This window comes from Sarcophilus harrisii, chromosome 4, assembly GCF_902635505.1.
Source record: "Sarcophilus harrisii chromosome 4, mSarHar1.11, whole genome shotgun sequence".
Classification (NCBI taxonomy): domain Eukaryota; kingdom Metazoa; phylum Chordata; class Mammalia; order Dasyuromorphia; family Dasyuridae; genus Sarcophilus; species Sarcophilus harrisii.
The window spans coordinates 81,685,648-81,702,797 of record NC_045429.1 but is presented as its reverse complement, the minus strand read 5'-3'; the positions used below and the strand labels follow the sequence as shown (position 1 = coordinate 81,702,797).

General features: G+C 36.2%; 1 pseudogene; it reads left to right on the top strand.

Moving 5' to 3' along the window:
- Window positions 1–300: 300 nt before the first annotated feature.
- Window positions 301–16,582, top strand: LOC100928976 (annotated as a pseudogene).
- The last annotated feature ends 568 nt before the right edge of the window (window positions 16,583–17,150 follow it).

Genomic DNA, 17,150 nt, shown 5'->3' with positions numbered 1-17,150 from the left:
GGCTTCTTTTCCTTTCCCCATTTATCTTCTAACTCCTTTTTGGACTTTTTTTCTCTTCTACGGATTATTAAGGGGACAGTCTGATGCATTTTGCTGTTTGGGTCTCTTGGTTTGCCTGCTCTTTTTCTGCATAGAAGCTGTCGTCGTTCTTTTCATTTTTATTCATGTTTGAAAGCCTTTGGGTGGTCTCTAGGCAGGGGGTTCCTCTGGGCAGGGAAGATGTAAAAAGATTTGTCCGGGTTGGGGTGCTCGGTGAAATTTTCCCTTCCCCAACGGAGTGGTTCAGCACTGGCCAAGCTAATGGGGGTGGGTTGGTTCCCTCGGCTAGGAAAAATTGGGGGTTCCTGCCCCCGGCGGGCCTCTTTGGGACTGTGGTTTGAGCTGCCGCGACGCAAACGGCCCGGCCGAGCCGCCACAATCTGCCCGCGTCTCTCCCTGAGGGAAAATCGGCCCGGGAAACTCTATGGCGGGGCCCCCCTGGGTTGGAGGTAACCCGGGCCGTCCTCCCGAAAGGATCCCTCCCCAAAGGAAAAGCCCTGTACTGCGGTTTGGGCTTTCCTTTCAGTTTGAGGCTTTCCTCAGAACCTAATTTCTCTCCCCGTCTGTGCTGATCTCTGACCCCGGAACCCCTTTTTTGGATTTTCTTCGGCCGGGTTGTTCTCTTCTTATCTTTACAATTGTGGTCAAGACTATTTTGAGGCTCGATATAATTTGTGGGGGTAAGAAGAGCTTAGAAATCCTTGTCTTCTCCCCATTTGGCTCCACCCCAAATATGAATATTTAATAAGTATAATAACTATTATGTTTTATAAAGACCAGAACTGGAGATCATTCACTTTTTGAAAACACAAACACAGACTTCCCCTCCCCTTCCTCTCTCTCTCTCTCTCTCTCACTCACATACACACACACAAACACACACATACACAATGTAGGAAAAATAAATCCAATCAAGAACTGCAATAGCGCAGAGATGCTAGTAAGATACTTCATTTTACACCAGAAGAAATCATATACTGGATCTGGTAATTTCTTGCTTTAAAATAATATTTTTGTGTGTGGGTCATTACATTATAATATTAGAAAGAACATGAGAGATGTGGAGCTGAGGTATAAGAAGAATTATATTAGATTCTGGGGTTAAATCAAAAGCAATTAATGAAAGAAAAATGATTTCTGTAGCCTCTGAAAGAGAAGGATCTATTAGTAGGGTAATGGGCAAAGAGGAGAGAAAATTGAAAAGAGAGGAGGACAAAGGTATTAATTTGGAGATAGAAAGGGGTTTCTTTGATGAATTTCCGAAGAATGAAGAGCTGGTCAATGAAAGAAATAGGATGATTGATTATAAAGACTTACAGGATATTTAGCATGACAGGGGAATGCCATGCTAAAAAAATCCTGCGAGCCCTTCATTGGAAACAGGGAGTTGGGAAAACTGAAGGCAACTGTTATCTGAAATCGTTGGAGAACAGGACAGTGAGAGCAAATTTCCAGGAAAATCGATAGGAAATACGTCAAAAGAAAAGAATATAGATCAATGAATTGGGGATGGGCTACATAATCAGGAACACAGTAAAGGAAGGTCCACAGGTTTATCCTCTATATTCTGTTTGACAATGTTCTGACAAGGAAGCCCAATGGAAAAGGCAAATTCATGGGGCAAACCATCCATGGTGCTCCTTGAGGGAGAATGTAGAATGGACACTTTGGAAGTTTTGATTACATGAAGAATACATAGAAAAGACAACAGGTGTTCTGTATCAGGTGCCATATATCAAATAATGAGGTTTTGGAAAAGATAGAAAAGATAATGAATATAGTGAGAGATATTTTGTTTTGTTTTTGGGCTTTTTAAAAATGAAATTTCTAAAATAATTGAAATGGAGTAACTGAAAAGAAGGAATATCTACTTGACAGAGGGAAAAACAGGAGCTAATAAATAAAAGCCTAAACAGAAAGAGGTAACCAGAGAAAATGAAGAGGTAATCAAAGGAAAATAATACTGCGTTCACAGTAAAAGAGGGAAAAATTGTAGCTTGAAAAAATAATTTTAAACAGGTGGAGAAAAATAAACTTAACTCATAAATTTAAATGTGATATCATTAAACAATATAATAAAATGAAAAATTTGACTAATTAAATAAGAAAACAAAGCCCTAAAATCTGTTGCTTAAAATAAACAAATTTTAAAAGAAAACATAGACAAGAAAAACTGAAGGGATTGAAAAAATATTTACTTTGTAGCAAATGAATCCAAAAAAGTCATGCTGACAAAAAAAAATTGTTTAAAAAGCATAAATGAGGAAATTGAAAAGAAAGTATAGATGACAAACCATTATAAATAATAAACTTATGTATTTCAAATTCTTTTTTATTATAGCTTTTTATTTACAAGATATATGCATGGGTAATTTTTCAGCATTGACAACTGCAATACTTTTTGTTCCACTTTTTCCCCTCCTTTCCCTTACCCTCTCCCCCAGATAGCAGGTAGACCAATATATGTTAAATATGTTAAAGTACAAATTAAATAAAATATAAGTATACATATTCTAACAGTTATTTTGCTATACAAAAAGAATTGGACTTTGAAATTCTAATAAAAAATGCAGGTGGACAAAAATAGAGGGATTGGGAATTCTATGTGGTGGTTCACATTTATTTCCCAGAATGTAGCTGGGTGTAGCTGGTTCAGTTCACAACTGCTCTATTGGAATTAATTTGGTTCAGCTCATTGTTGAAGAGGGCCACAGCCATCAGAATTAATCATCATATAGTATTGTTGTTGAAGTATATAATGATCTCCTGGTCCTGCTCATTTCACTCAGCATCAATTCATGTAAGTCTCTCCAGGACTTTCTGAGATCATCTTGCTGGTCATTTCTTACAGAACAATAATATTCCATAAAATCCCGGAGTGGCAAATTTTATTAGCCATGGCTCCAAATTTTGCACATGGAGTCTCCATTAAAGATAATCAGACTATTACATAATTGGCGATGGATTCTTGAAATCTTAAAGATTTCTAAAGTTCCTCTTAAAGGAACAACTATCTTTACAGATGCATCCAAACATAATATTTGTGCTGTATACTCTTGTGAGTTAACTATAAAGAGAGTAGTAAGAATTCCTTTTCGGTCCACTCAGCAGAATGAATTATTTGCAATCATTCTAGCTCTTATTATGCAGGAGATATAAATATAATATCTGATTCAGCCTATTCAGTAGGTGTGGTACAAAGAATTGCCACAGTCCAAATAAAATTTGTAGCCTCTAATATATATCAGCTCTTTAAGGAACTTCAAGAGCAAGTGAGAAAGCATCCAGATAAGATTTATATTTTGCATGTCCACTCTCATAGTGGACTTCCAGGTATATTTTTGATGGTAATTCAAAGGCAGATAGACTTCTAACTATGTGGGTCAATATTCCTTTATTTCAAGAAGCCCAGGAATCTCATTCTAAATATCATCAGGCTGCTTGAGCTTTACATTTACAATTTAGAATAATAAGAGAGGAAGCTAGGAGCATAGTAAAAGCCTGTACAGCCTGCCTTCCTTTCCATTCTCCTACACTGCCTCCAGGGAAGAACCCTCATGGTTTGAGACCCAATGAAATTTGGCCAATGGATGTAACCCTTTATAAATCCTTTGGTTGTCTGTCTTTTATCCATGGTATGGTAGATACCTTTTCAGGATTCACTTTTGCAATACCAGCAGCAAAAGAGACAGCCTGCATGGTCATTGAATTCCTTATCCAAGCATTTGTAATTATGAGTATGCCACAAGCAATAAAAACAGATAATGTACCTGCATATACTTCTAAACATTTTGCATACTTTTGTGCACAGTATAAGATTTTATACACCACTGGCATACCTTTTAATCCTCAAGGACAGGCAATAGCAGGGAGGAGAAACAGAAACATTAAGATGCTCCTCCAAAAACAAAAGAAAGGGGGAGCCATGAGTAACCCCAGAGAACTTCTAATGCTAGCCCTTTATACTATTAATTTCTTGATTTTTGACAAAGATGGACTGACTCTGGCAGACAGGTTTTATAACCCACTGGAAGGTCAGTGTCCAGTGTGAGCAGCTCCACTATCTTTAGATAATCACCAGGTGATGTGGAGAGACCCAGAAAGTGGTGAATGGAAGGGACCAGATAAGTTAATTGCTTGGAGGAGAGGGTTTGCTTGTATCTCTACAGGGGGAAAAGGGATCAGATGGGTGCCAATGAGCCATATTCACCTTGCCCATTGCAGAGAGACTGAGCAGACCCTTGAAATGAAGGAGAAGACCCAAGAAACATCAGGTGGTTCTGTTGCTGACTGTGCCCACCACTGAAAGAGCATGGCACTTATGGCATTTGAATCATGGGCATCAAAAACTGTTGAACTTGAAAACCCTCAGGAATCGTTGGATTCTCTGAGATATGCTAAGACTGTTGTAGGACTTGAAAGCCCTCAGGAATCATTGGATTTTCTGAGAAATGTTAAGACTGTTGCAGGACTTCAAAATCTGCTAGAATCATTGGATTTCCTAACACATAAGAAGACTGTAGCAAGACTTCAAAAACTTGTGGGAGTCATTAGATTCCCTGACACATGAAACAATGGACAATATATTGGTTTTAGACTGTCTCTTGGTTGCTGAAGAAGGCGTATGTGTGATTGTTGTTTATATACCCTCCTTCTAGGACTTCTGGAAATCTTTTACAACACCATGTTGATTCATATTCTTTGTTATATCACTACTTGCATGTACAATTCATGTTTGTTACACCATATCGAGCCTGCACTGACTGTGGCGAGAGTCATCACTAATAGCCTCTGCGTTATTGCTATGTGCTTGTGTAATACCTCCCATGATGATGGGTTTGTGCATAATAAGACCCTTCAGCCCAGAAACCCGCTAGCAATCCCCACTTCCCTTTGGTGCTTTTCATCTCTCTTCCTGAGAAATCAGGGAGGGCGTGATCATCTCCTTTTTAGTGCTTTCACCTCCCTTCCTGAGAAGTCGGGGGAAGGGGAGGGCATGATCACCTCCTTTTTGGTATTTTCACCTCATTTCCTGAGAAGTCAGAGAGGGCGTGATCACCTCTTCTTGGGGGCTCTCACCTCCCTGAGAGGTCAAGGATGGCATGACTACCTGTGTTCTAAAACAAAAGAAAGCAGGAGATGTAATGGGCTGAAACTGAGCAGATGCACTGATGGCTGAGCACTTAAGGGTAATTACTAATTGCACAATACTCTATTAGTATATTCTTGGAGAAAAATATGGCCCTTCTCACTACTCTGCAAGCTTGATCTGTTGTAGAGGAGATTGGGTGGAAGGTTTGGAGGGTGGAGAGTAAGAAAGCCAGAGTCACTCCTGGAGGATTCTTATTGCAATTGCTCTCACTTTGTATTGCCACTCTGTTCATGTCCAAAAAGAATAAAGATCAAGGACTTTTGCTGATCCTGACTCCAGCTGATTCTAAAATATCCAGGGTGCTAACCCAGTCTTCACACTACCTGGTTTAGGTATCAGTACTATGTCTGTGTCATAAAAGAAATTTGCTAGGAGTCCTTCATTCCCTATTTTTTCAAATAGTTTATATAGCATTAGAGTTAATTGTTCTTTAAATGGTTGGTAGAATTCACATGTAAATCCATCTGGTCCTGGGGATTTATTCCTTAGGCAGTTGATTAATAGCTTGTTCTATTTCTTTGTCTGAAATGGGACTATTTAAGCAATTTACTTCCTCCTCTGTTAATCTGGGAAACCTATATTTTTGGAAGTAGTCATCCATTTCACTTAGGTTATCAAATTTATTGGCATAAAATTGGGAAAAGTAACTCCTTATTATTGCTCTAATTTCCTCTTCATTGGTGGAAAGTTCTCCCTTTTCATTTTTAAGACTAACAATTTGATTTTCCTCTTTCCTTTTTCTAATCAGATTTACCAAAGGCTTATCTATTTTATTGCTTTTTTCATAAAACCAACTCTTAGTTTTATTTATTAATTCAATAGTTTTTTTGTTTTACTTTCAATTTTATTAATTTCTCCTTTTAATTTTAGAATTTCAAATTTTGTTTTTTTTAAAATTTGGTCTTTTTGTAGCTTTTAAAGTGGTAAGCCCACTTCAATGATCTTCTCTTTCTCTATTTTATTCAAGTAAGCCTCTAAAGATGTAAAATTTGCCCTTATTATGCCTTGGGTGCATCCCACAAATTTTGGTATGATGTCTCATCATTGTCATTTTCTGGGGTAAAATTATTACTTGTGTCTATGATTTGCTCTTTTACCCAATCATTCCTTAGGATGAGATTATTTAGTTTCCAATTACTGTTTGGTCTATTTATCCCTAGCTTTTTGTTGAATGTAGTTTTTATTGCATCATGATCTGAAAAGAATGCATTTACTATTTCTGCCTTTCTGCATTTAATTTTGAGGTCTTTATGTCCTAATATATGGTCATTTTAGTTCCATGAGAAGAAAGTATACTCTTTTCTGTCTCCATTTAGTTTTCTCCAAAGATCTATCATACCTCATTATATTCTAATTACCTCTTTAATTTGTTTCTTATTTGTTTTGTGATTTGATTTCTCTAATTCTAAGAGTGAAGTTTGAGATCTCCCACTATTATATTTTTGCTGTCTATTTCTTCTTGCAACTTAACTTCTTTAGGAAGTTAGATGCTATACCACTTGGTGCATATATGATTAGTATTGATATTGCTTCATTGTCTATGCTACCCTTTAGCAAGATATAGTTTCCTTTCTTATCTCTTTTAATTAGATCAATTTTTGCTGTTGCTTGATCTGAGATAAGGATGGCTATCCCTGCTTTTTTGACTTCACTGGAAGCAGAATAGATTCTGCTCCAGCCTTTTACCTTTACTCTGTATGTATCTCTCTGCTTGAAATGTGTTTTCCTGTAAACAACATATTGTAGGGTTCTGACTTTTGATCCAATTTGCTACCTGCCTCTGCTTTATAGGAGAGTTCATCCCATTCACATTTACAATTAAAATTACTAGTTCTGTATTTCTTACCATCTTATTATCCCCAAATTATGCTTTTCTTTTTCTTACCTCCCCTTACCCCCTCTCTCAGTATTAAATTTATGGGCACCATTTGCCTCATACAGCTCTCCCTCTTTAGAATCCCTCCCACCCCCTGTTAATCCTTTCCCATTTCTTGTCCCTTTCCCCTATTACTCTTTTCCTTTTCCCTTTTCCTCTCCCACTTTTTGATGAGGTGAGAGAAGTTTCTCTATAAACCAAATATGTCAATTATTTTCTCTTTGAGCCAACTCTGATGAGAGTAATATTCACACGATGTTTCTCCCCATCTCTAAATTCCCTCAGATATGATAAGCTTCCTTTGCCTCTTCGTGGGATGCAGTTTCCCTCTTTTTATATCCCCTCTTCCCTTTTTTTGATACTATCCCCTTTCCATTTCTACTTCCTATTTTATGTTATATCAGTAAAATCAAATTATGCAAGCACTCTTTATGTATATCCATAACAGGAATACAGTTCTCAAGAGCTCTTTTTACCTTTTTCTGCTTCTCTTGAGGCCTATATTTGGAGGTCAATTTTTTTTTATTAGTTCTGGTTTTTTCATTAGAAACAAATGCAATTGTCTTCCAACTTCCGGCCTTAAAAGGGATTGTAAAAAATTCCAGCTAAGATGTCAGAGAGGACACAGACATCTATCTAAGCTCCTTCTTGGTCTCAGAATACTTTATTTCATGACAAGGCCTCAGAATTACTGCTTGACTGAAAAAGCTTGCAAATAATTAACAACAGAAGATATCCTTGAAATTCACCAGAAAAAGGTCTGTTTTTGCTCCTGGGTGGGGACAGTTAGATCAGCCATAGATTAAAGGCAGGGAGAGAGAGTATGGCAGGCAGCTCAAACTGAGCAGACCTGAGGGTGGTGGTGTGTCATCTCAGCCATTTCTGTGGGGAGAACTTTACCATAGTGTGGCTATTTTCCCCTGGCAGCAAGCCAGTAGATCAACAGAGAAGCTAAAACTACAAAGGGTAAATACTATAACCCCCAAAAGTTAGAACAATTAACTCTAATGCTATATAAACTATTTTTTAAAATATGGATTGAAGGACTTCTACCAAATTCCTTTTATGACATGGTCCTGATATCTAAACCAAGTAAGTTGAAAACAGAGAAAGAAAATTAAAGACCAATTTCCCTAATGAATATTGATGCTAAAATCTTAAATAAAATATTACCAAAAAGATTACAGAAAACCATCCCCAGGATAATATACTATGGCCAAGTAGGATTTATACAAGGAATGCAAGGCTGGTTCAATATTAGGAAAACTATTAGTATAATTGACTCTGTTAATAACCAAATTAACAAAAACCATATGATCATTGCAATAGATGCAGAAAAAGCATTTGATAAAATCCAACATCCATTCCTAATTTAAAAAAAAACACTTGAGAGTATAGGAATAAATGGACTTTTCCTTAAAATAGTTAGGAGCATATATTTAAAATCATCAGTAAGCATCATGTATAATGGGGAAAAACTGGAAACATTCCCAGTAAGATCAGGAGTGAAACAAGATTGCCCACTATCACAATTATTATTTAATACTGAATTAGAAACACTAGCCTCAGCAATAAGAGTGGAGAAAGAGATAAAAGGAATTAAAGTAGGTAATGAGGAAATGAAATTATCACTCTTTGCAGATGATATGATGGTATACTTAGAGAACACCAGAGATTCTACTAAAAAGATTTTAGAAATAATCCACAACTTTAGCAAAGTTGCAGGATACAAAATAAATCCACATAAGTCCTCAGCATTTTTATACATCACCAACAAAATCCAACAGCAAGAGATACAAAGAGAACTTCCATTCAAAATAATTGTCAATAGCATAAAATATTTTGGAATCTATCTACCAAAGTAAACTCAGGAATTATATGAGCAACATTCCAAAACATTTTCTACACAAATAAAGTCAGATTTCAATAATTGGAAAAATATTAAGCACTCTTGCATAGGCCAAGTGAATATAATAAAGATTACAATACTCCCTACACTAATCTATTTATTTAGTGCTATACCAATCAGATTCCCAAGAAATTATTTTAATGGCCTAGAAAAAATAACAACAAAATTCATATGGAAGAACAAAAGGTAAAGATTTCAAGGGAAGAATGAAAAAAAAATCAAATGAAGACGCCCTAGCTGTACCTGATCTAAAACTATATTATAAAGCAGTGGTCACCAAAACCATTTGGTATTGGCTAAGAAATAGACTAATTGATCTGTGGAATAGGTTACATTCAAATGACAAAACAGTCAATAACTTCAATAATCTAGAGTTTGACAAACCCAAAGACCCAGGTTTTGGGATAAGAACTTACTGTTTGACAAAAACTGCTGGGAAAATTGGAAATTAGTATGGCAGAAACTAGGCATGGACCCACACTTAACATCATACACCAAGATAAGATCAAAATGGATCCATGAGTTAGGCATAAAGAATGAGATTATAAATAAATTAGAGGAATATAGGATAGTTTACCTCTCAGACTTGTGGAGGAGGAAGGAATTTGTGACCAAAGAAGAACTAGTGATCATTATTTGTCACAAAATAGAAAATTTTGATTATATCATATTAAAAAACCTTTGTACAAACAAAACTAATGCAAACAAGATTAGAAGGGAAGTAATAAACTGGGAAAACATCTTCACAGTTAAAGGTTCTGATAAAGGCCTCATTTCCAAAATATATAGAAAATTGACTCTAATTTATAAGACACCAAGCCATTCTCCAATTGATAACTGGTCAAAGGATATGAACAGACAATTTTCAGATGATGAAAGTGAAACTATTTTACTGATATGAAAAGGTGTTTCAAATCACTATTGATAGAGAAAAGCAAATTAAGACAACTATGAGATACCACTACACACCTGTCAGATTGGCTAATATGGCAGGAAAAAATAATGATGAATGTTGGAGGGGATGTGGGAAAACTGAGACAGTGATGCATTGTTGGTGGAGTTGTGAACGAATCCAACCATTCTGGAGCACAATCTGGAATTATGCCCAAAAAGTTATCAAACTGTGCATACTCTTTGATCCAGCAGTGTTCCTAGTGGGCTTATATCCCAAAGAGATACTAAAGAAGGGAAAGGGACCTGTATGTGCCAAAATGTTTGTGGCAGCCCTGTTTGTAGTGTCTGGAAACTGGAAAATGAATGGATGCACATCAATTGGAGAATGGTTGTGTAAATTGTGGTATATGAATGTTATGGAATATTATTGTTTTGTAAGAAATGACCAGCAGAATGAATGCAGAGAGGCTTGGAGAGACTTACATGAACTGATGCTGAGTGAAATAAGCAGAACCAGGAGATCATTATACACTTCAACAACAATACTGTATGAGGGTGTATTCTGATGGAAGTGGATATCTTCAACAGAGAGAAGATCTAATTCAATTCAAATTGATCAATTATGAACAGAATCAGTTACACCCTCAGAAGAAACACTGGGAAATGCGTATGGACTACATTCATTTTTATTTTTCTTCCCAGGTTATTTTTACCTTCTGAATCCAATTCTTGTTGTGTAACAAGAGAACTGTATGGATCTGCACACATATATTGTATCTAAGATATGTTTTAACATATTTAACATGTATAAGACTGCCTGCCATCTAGGGCAGGGGGTGGAGGGAGGAAGGGGAAAATTTAGAACAGAAGTGAGTGCAAGGGACAATGTTGTAAAAAAGTTACCCATGCCTATGTTCTGTCAATAAAAAGCTATAATTAAAAAAAAAAAGAATTATATTAGGACTACACAAGGATGCTCCTTTAGAGGATATTATAAGACTCTGTGCCCTAGTGGGAACAAATACCTTTTATACCCAGGCTATGATGCAGACTTCCCAAGATCCAAACATGGGAAGACAGGGTCCCTTTTGGCAAGGGACTTCCAGAGAAACTTGTCAATGCTTTCAATGTGGTAAAGTAGGGCATCTGAAAGCTCAATGTTGCCATAGAGACAGAATGAGAAAACAGGGTGGGAGAACAAGACCCAAAACCCCATGTCCAAAATGCAACAGAGACTTCCATTGGGTGGCAGAATGTAGACTGATTCAGGGAAACGGGATGAGGGACCCAGCCCTAGGGGCTAAAACAAAAAATACTTGGGGCATGATGGCAGCCAATACTATACCCAGAGAGCCTTTAGAAGTTCAGTACCTAGACATGACCAATCAGCCAAGAAGCAATCTGATGAGAGAAAGGGATTCTATAATCAATTAGCCAGGAAGCAAACTGGTGGGAAAAAAAGATTACAATTGAGGAGAATAGAGTTGTATGCAATTGGAACTACGGAGATATCCCCTGGAGAGGTAAATTCTGTTTCTCTCCAACCTATGGATCCCTTGCCTCCAGGCACAGTAGGTTTGATCATTTCACCTCCTGAGAGTACTTACAAAAACAGTGTTCATCCACACACTGATGTGGGAAACTGGGGAATGTGTAGATAATATCCCAGTCACTAATACAGGTAGACAATGTGTGACTTATCACCTAGGAGAAGTAGTAGCATCAGGTTTACTCATACAGACTCCTAATAAGCAGTCTAGTAATAGTCGCCCAGATTCTGACTCCAAGCAACAAAATCCAGGAATATACTGGACAGCAGCAGTTACAGCTGACCAACCTATGCTCATGATCTATATAAGTGACATACAATTAGAAGGATTGGTAAACACAGGTGCAGATCGTACAGTCATTAGAGATGCCAGCTGGCCCAGTCACTGCCCTTAAGGCAGACACCTACCCAGCTGAAGTTAGTGCTACTCCTTTGACATGGACATTTGAAAGCGAAACAGGAGTTTTTACTCCTTTTATAGTGAAAAAATCCCCATCAATCTGTGAAGAAGAGACATTTTACAACAATTAGGGTTAAAAATGATTACTTCAGTTTTTTAAGCAGGGCTGCTGTTGGAGGCCTGCCAGCACTCTCACCTGTTCATATTCAATGGAAAACTGATACACCTGTGTGGATAGAACAGTGGCCCTTAGCTAGCAATAAAATTTAGGCCTTATTAGATATAGTACACAGCAACTTGACCAAGGATACGTAAAATCTTCTCTAAGTCCTTGGAATTCCCCTATATTTGTTGTAAGAAAGAAATCTGGAAAATGGAGGATGTTGTCTGATTTAAGAAAAGTAAATGAACAGATGGAAACTGTGGGCTTCCATCTCCTTCTCAATTGCCTAGAGAATGGCCTCTTTGGGTTGTAGACATTAAGGATTGTTTCTATTCTATCCCTCTAGATAAGGATGATATGAAAGATTTGTCTTTTCAGTGCCCAGCATTAACTTAGCTGAGCCTTATAAAAGATATGAATGGAAAGTGTTGTCACAGGGAATGAAAACAAGCCCTGCTATATGTCAAATGTATGTTGCTCAAGAGAACTGTTCGGTTCTGCATACATATATTATATCTAGGATATACTGTGACATATTTAACATAAATAAGACTGCTTGCCATCCAGGGGAGAGGGGGCAAAATCGGAACAGAAGTGAGTGCAAGGGATAGTGTTGTAAAAAATTACCCTAGCATGGGTTCTTTCAATAAAAAGTTATTATAATAAAAAAAATGTGTTGCTGCTGCTCTTACTTCAGTAAGAAAAGCATTTCCAAAGTAATGTTATTATATTACATGGATGATATATTGGGATGTGCACCTGAGGAACAAATGTGAGAAGTATGTCTATACAAGACTATAGAAACATTGAGTCTACAAATTGCATATAGCTCCAGAAAAAATTCAAAGACATGCTCCTTTTCAATATTTAGGACATGAAGTATATTCTAAGATGATTACAGTACAAAAACTTTTCTTAAGAACAGAGAAGCTTAAACAATTTGAAAAATATTAAGTACTCAGAGAGGTTGAGCAAATATAATAAAGATGACAATACTACCTAATCTATTTATTTAGTGCTATACCAATCAGATTCCCAAGAAACTATTTTAATGACCTGGAAAAAAATAGCAACAAAATTCATCTGGAAGAACAAAAGGTTAAGCCTTTCAAGGGAACTAATGAAAGAAAAATCAAATGAAGGTGGCCTAGCTGTACAAGATCTAAAACTATTTTATAAAGCAGTGATCACCAAAACCATTTTTATTGGCTAAGAGATAGACTAGTTGATCAGTGGAATAGGTTAGGTTTACAGGACAAAATAGATAATAATTATACCAATCTAGTGTTTGACAAACCCAAAGATCCCACTTTTGTGATAAGAATTCACTATTTGACAAAAACTGCTGGGAAAACTCGAAATTAGCATGGCAGAAACTAGGCATGGACCCACACTTAACACTGTACAACAAGATAAGATCAAAATGGGTTCATGATTTAGGCATAAGGAAGGAGATTATAAATTAGAGCAGCATAGGCTTATAGAGGAGGAAGAAATTTGCGACCAAAGAAGAACTAGAGATCATTATTGATCACAAAATAGAAAATTTTGATTATATCAAATGTAAAAGCTTTTGTACAAACAAAACTAATGCAAACAAGATTAGAAGGGAAGCAATAAACTGGGAAAAATATTTTTACAGTTAAAGGTTCTGATGAAGGCCTCATTTCCAAAATATATAGAGAAATGACTCTAATTTATAATAGTTCAAACCATTCTTAACACCAATTGCCTCAGCAAAAAAAAGGAGGGAAAAACTGATCAATATCTTTGGGACAGGAGTACATCTGGTACAAAGATAGAACAACTATATCCCCCAGAACAATGACAATCAAGATCATTATCTTACATGAGGGCAAATACTCTATCTGAATTATAGGCTCCATCCAGCATCTCTTTCCACTTTTCAGCAAAATGGATTAGCAAGCGGTAGTATGATGAATCTGAGCCTTCCCTGGACTACCACACAATCTTCTAAATGACCTGATTATGGTTTTTAGTTGGTGTTGGTGAGTTTTGTTTTTGTTCTTTGGAGATTTTTGGTCAAACGGTATGACATGATACTTGCCCCTCCCTCCCTCAAATAATAGAGATGGAAATGGTAAGGCTTTTTTGCCTGTGTGTTTGTTTATTTTGGGGGCCGTTTTTTGGTGCTTAACTTGGGATTTCAAAACTGGAATGGTGAAAGTGATGACAAGTTTAAATATGTTGTAGGCAAATATCCCCAAAGTTCTACAGTGTGTCTTCAAAACTCTCATTTTACATTTAATCTATTTACATGTTGTTTTATTTTGTTTTTAAGAAGTTATTCCAAATTTTGTCTAATGCATTGTTACAAAGAGTTGCTTGTCTCTATGAAGACTGTTCTGTTCTATAGATAGAGCAAAGGAGTTATTTAACAAAAAATCAGAGAGGACATGAAGGCAAGAAGACACATCATAAGTACTTTATGTAATCCTGTAGAAACAAACAAAAAACAACAGCAAAAACAACAAAAAACTTTTTGTATCTTCCTCTTTAATGCTTATTCCTTTGTTTAAAAAAATTCTCAGAGCAATGAAGAATGGCCCTCTAAGTCCTTTCCCACCCCCCAAAATGATGAGAATGAAGATTTCATAATGTCCCTGTGAGTTTTGACTACTTGGAGGAAAGGAGGAATTTACCTATACACTGACTTAAGTCCAGTTGAAATAAAGTGCACACATTAAAGAAAAAAGAGTTATCTGCATTAAACACCTAGACCATTATACCTATTAGGTTCTTAAATACCTAACCAGTTTCTTATAAGAATAAGATATGCATTATTAGTGTTTATTATAGTATAGTGTCAGTAAAACAAATCTCAAAACGGGTAAGATAGTACAACATCTGGAAGCTAATCAAGGTTTCTTAAGTTGTGATTAGTACTAAAAAAAAAAAAAAGTGTTAAAATTGACCTATTTTGTATTTTTTGCCTATAATTAAAAATATTGGTAGTCTAGGAAGCACTCAGAGCACTGTTATTATTAAGAATAAAAATAGAAATGGAAGAAGATAATGAAACACTAAGGTGATATAAAAGAAAATACATTTCAAATATTCAAGAAAATTTCCATTTCTATGCCACATAGTCAAGATCAACAACCTTTTTAAGAGGCCAATATCACAGAGCTAATTTCTAACTACATTGTGAAACAATTATCAGTATTGTTTTCAAGGATTATTATAGAATCTGTGGGAGAGGTACCTGGCACTGAATAGGAAAGATAAGTGGCATCTAGAGAGAAATGTAAAAAAGACAGGCAATGAGGAGATTCTGCTTTAGAATTCTGGAATATGAATTGACTTTGTAATTTATGGGAAAAAATACTCCTTCTGGTACTATTCTACTTTCCCAACGTAACTGTAAATTGAGGCAGAATCTTAAAAAAGCATATAAATTGTGTGTTCAGATAGAAATGCATATTTTACATATTTTAATTGCTGGAAAATAATATAATACTCAGAGCAAAATGGTATTTGTAATTACCACATAAATGTAAAGTATGAATTGCAAAATAGTAATAAAAAAGAAACTAATACATGGGACCTAAGGGCCTTATGGATACAACAGGATGAAATTTAGAACAGCTGAGAAGGTATATTCAGAAATATGTTTCACAAATATAAGTCCAGAAAAGATAATGACATAATTGGTGGGGGTTAATATGAAAAGACAAGTACAGTATTGTTGTCATACTGTGAATTGGTTACATATGGTTAAAAATGTCGCAGTCACATTGTGAATCTGGTTAAAAATTCTGGATATCTGTTTAGGATCATTTAAGGAAAGAATCCCTCAGATCCACTCTGTTCTGCACAGAGCTGCAGCCATGAACTTGGTCCGATTGCTCTGCAGGAATTCTGCTCTGTGGGAGATCTCTGCACCACCAGCACTGAAAAAATATTTAGTAACCAGTATGACAGTGATGTCACAGTTTGGAGCTTTTGAGGCAGAATTCATCAGATAGAATATTCAATGGTAGCTGTCAAATGTATCTCAGCTACTATGAACCTGAAATCTACATGGTGATAACCATATGGGAATCTCAACTGCTGGGTCTATTGCTGATGCTCAGCTCTTGTGCAACTCCAGGAGTCAGGATTTCAGATTTGAATTTGACACACAGTATCTTACAGTATCTTCTCTAGTGTCTCTTAATTGGAAGCAAGACCCAGATACTCACAGAGCATTACATCCAGAGACCATATGGCATAGGACTACTCCTAGCTGGTTATAAGAATATGGATCCTCCCATCTTTCAAACCTGTCCATCTGCAAATTACTTTGACTGTTGGACTAAGTCCATTGGCACTTGGGCACAGTCTACCTGGAGAGCAGCATGTTTGCATGAGTTGATGAAACATGGTCTTAGAAGAAAGACTTCCCATGTAACAGGGCCTAACTGCAAAGAACACTCCCATTGGAATTGTTGGGAAAAGCATAATTGATAATCTATGAAAATGATGACGTGCCTCCTTTCCTGGAAAGTCTTGAAGAAAGACCCACAGAAAAGCAGAGCCCGCTCAGCCTGCTGATAAACCTGCACAGAGGAAGCCAATAGAGCAGTGGTCTGAATAAGCCAGTCTATCTCTGAGCTAGCAAGCCAAAAAAGAACATTTCTGTCCAAATCCAGTTATTATCTATGCTTTAGACCAGATGCAGAATAACAGAAAGATGTTCTTAGGTATCAGTCCTGGAAGGATTTTTCTAAGAAGGTTCACAGAAAGGTTAAAACAGGATACATTTTCTATAACAGAGAAAATGTAATCATTTTACAGGAAGAACATATCATCTTTGTGATTTTTATTTTGTGAAATAAAATTGTTTCAACTGAAAAAAAGTTAAAGTATTCTTAGTTTATGAGCTAAAGATCCATCTCTCTGGACAAATACCCTGAGGAAATTAAATACCAGAACAATGTTAAAATACATATCAAATTATTGATAGCAACACTCTTTCTGATATCACAAAATTGGAAATAACATAGATTTTCAAAATTTTGTTAATGGCTGAGAAAGTATAATATATAAAATATAATAGGATATCAATGTACAATGAGAAATATATATGTGTGTGTGGTGTTTGTGTATTCACATACATGCATACTTTCTAGGTTGATTTTTACATCAGTAACTAGTTGTTCCTT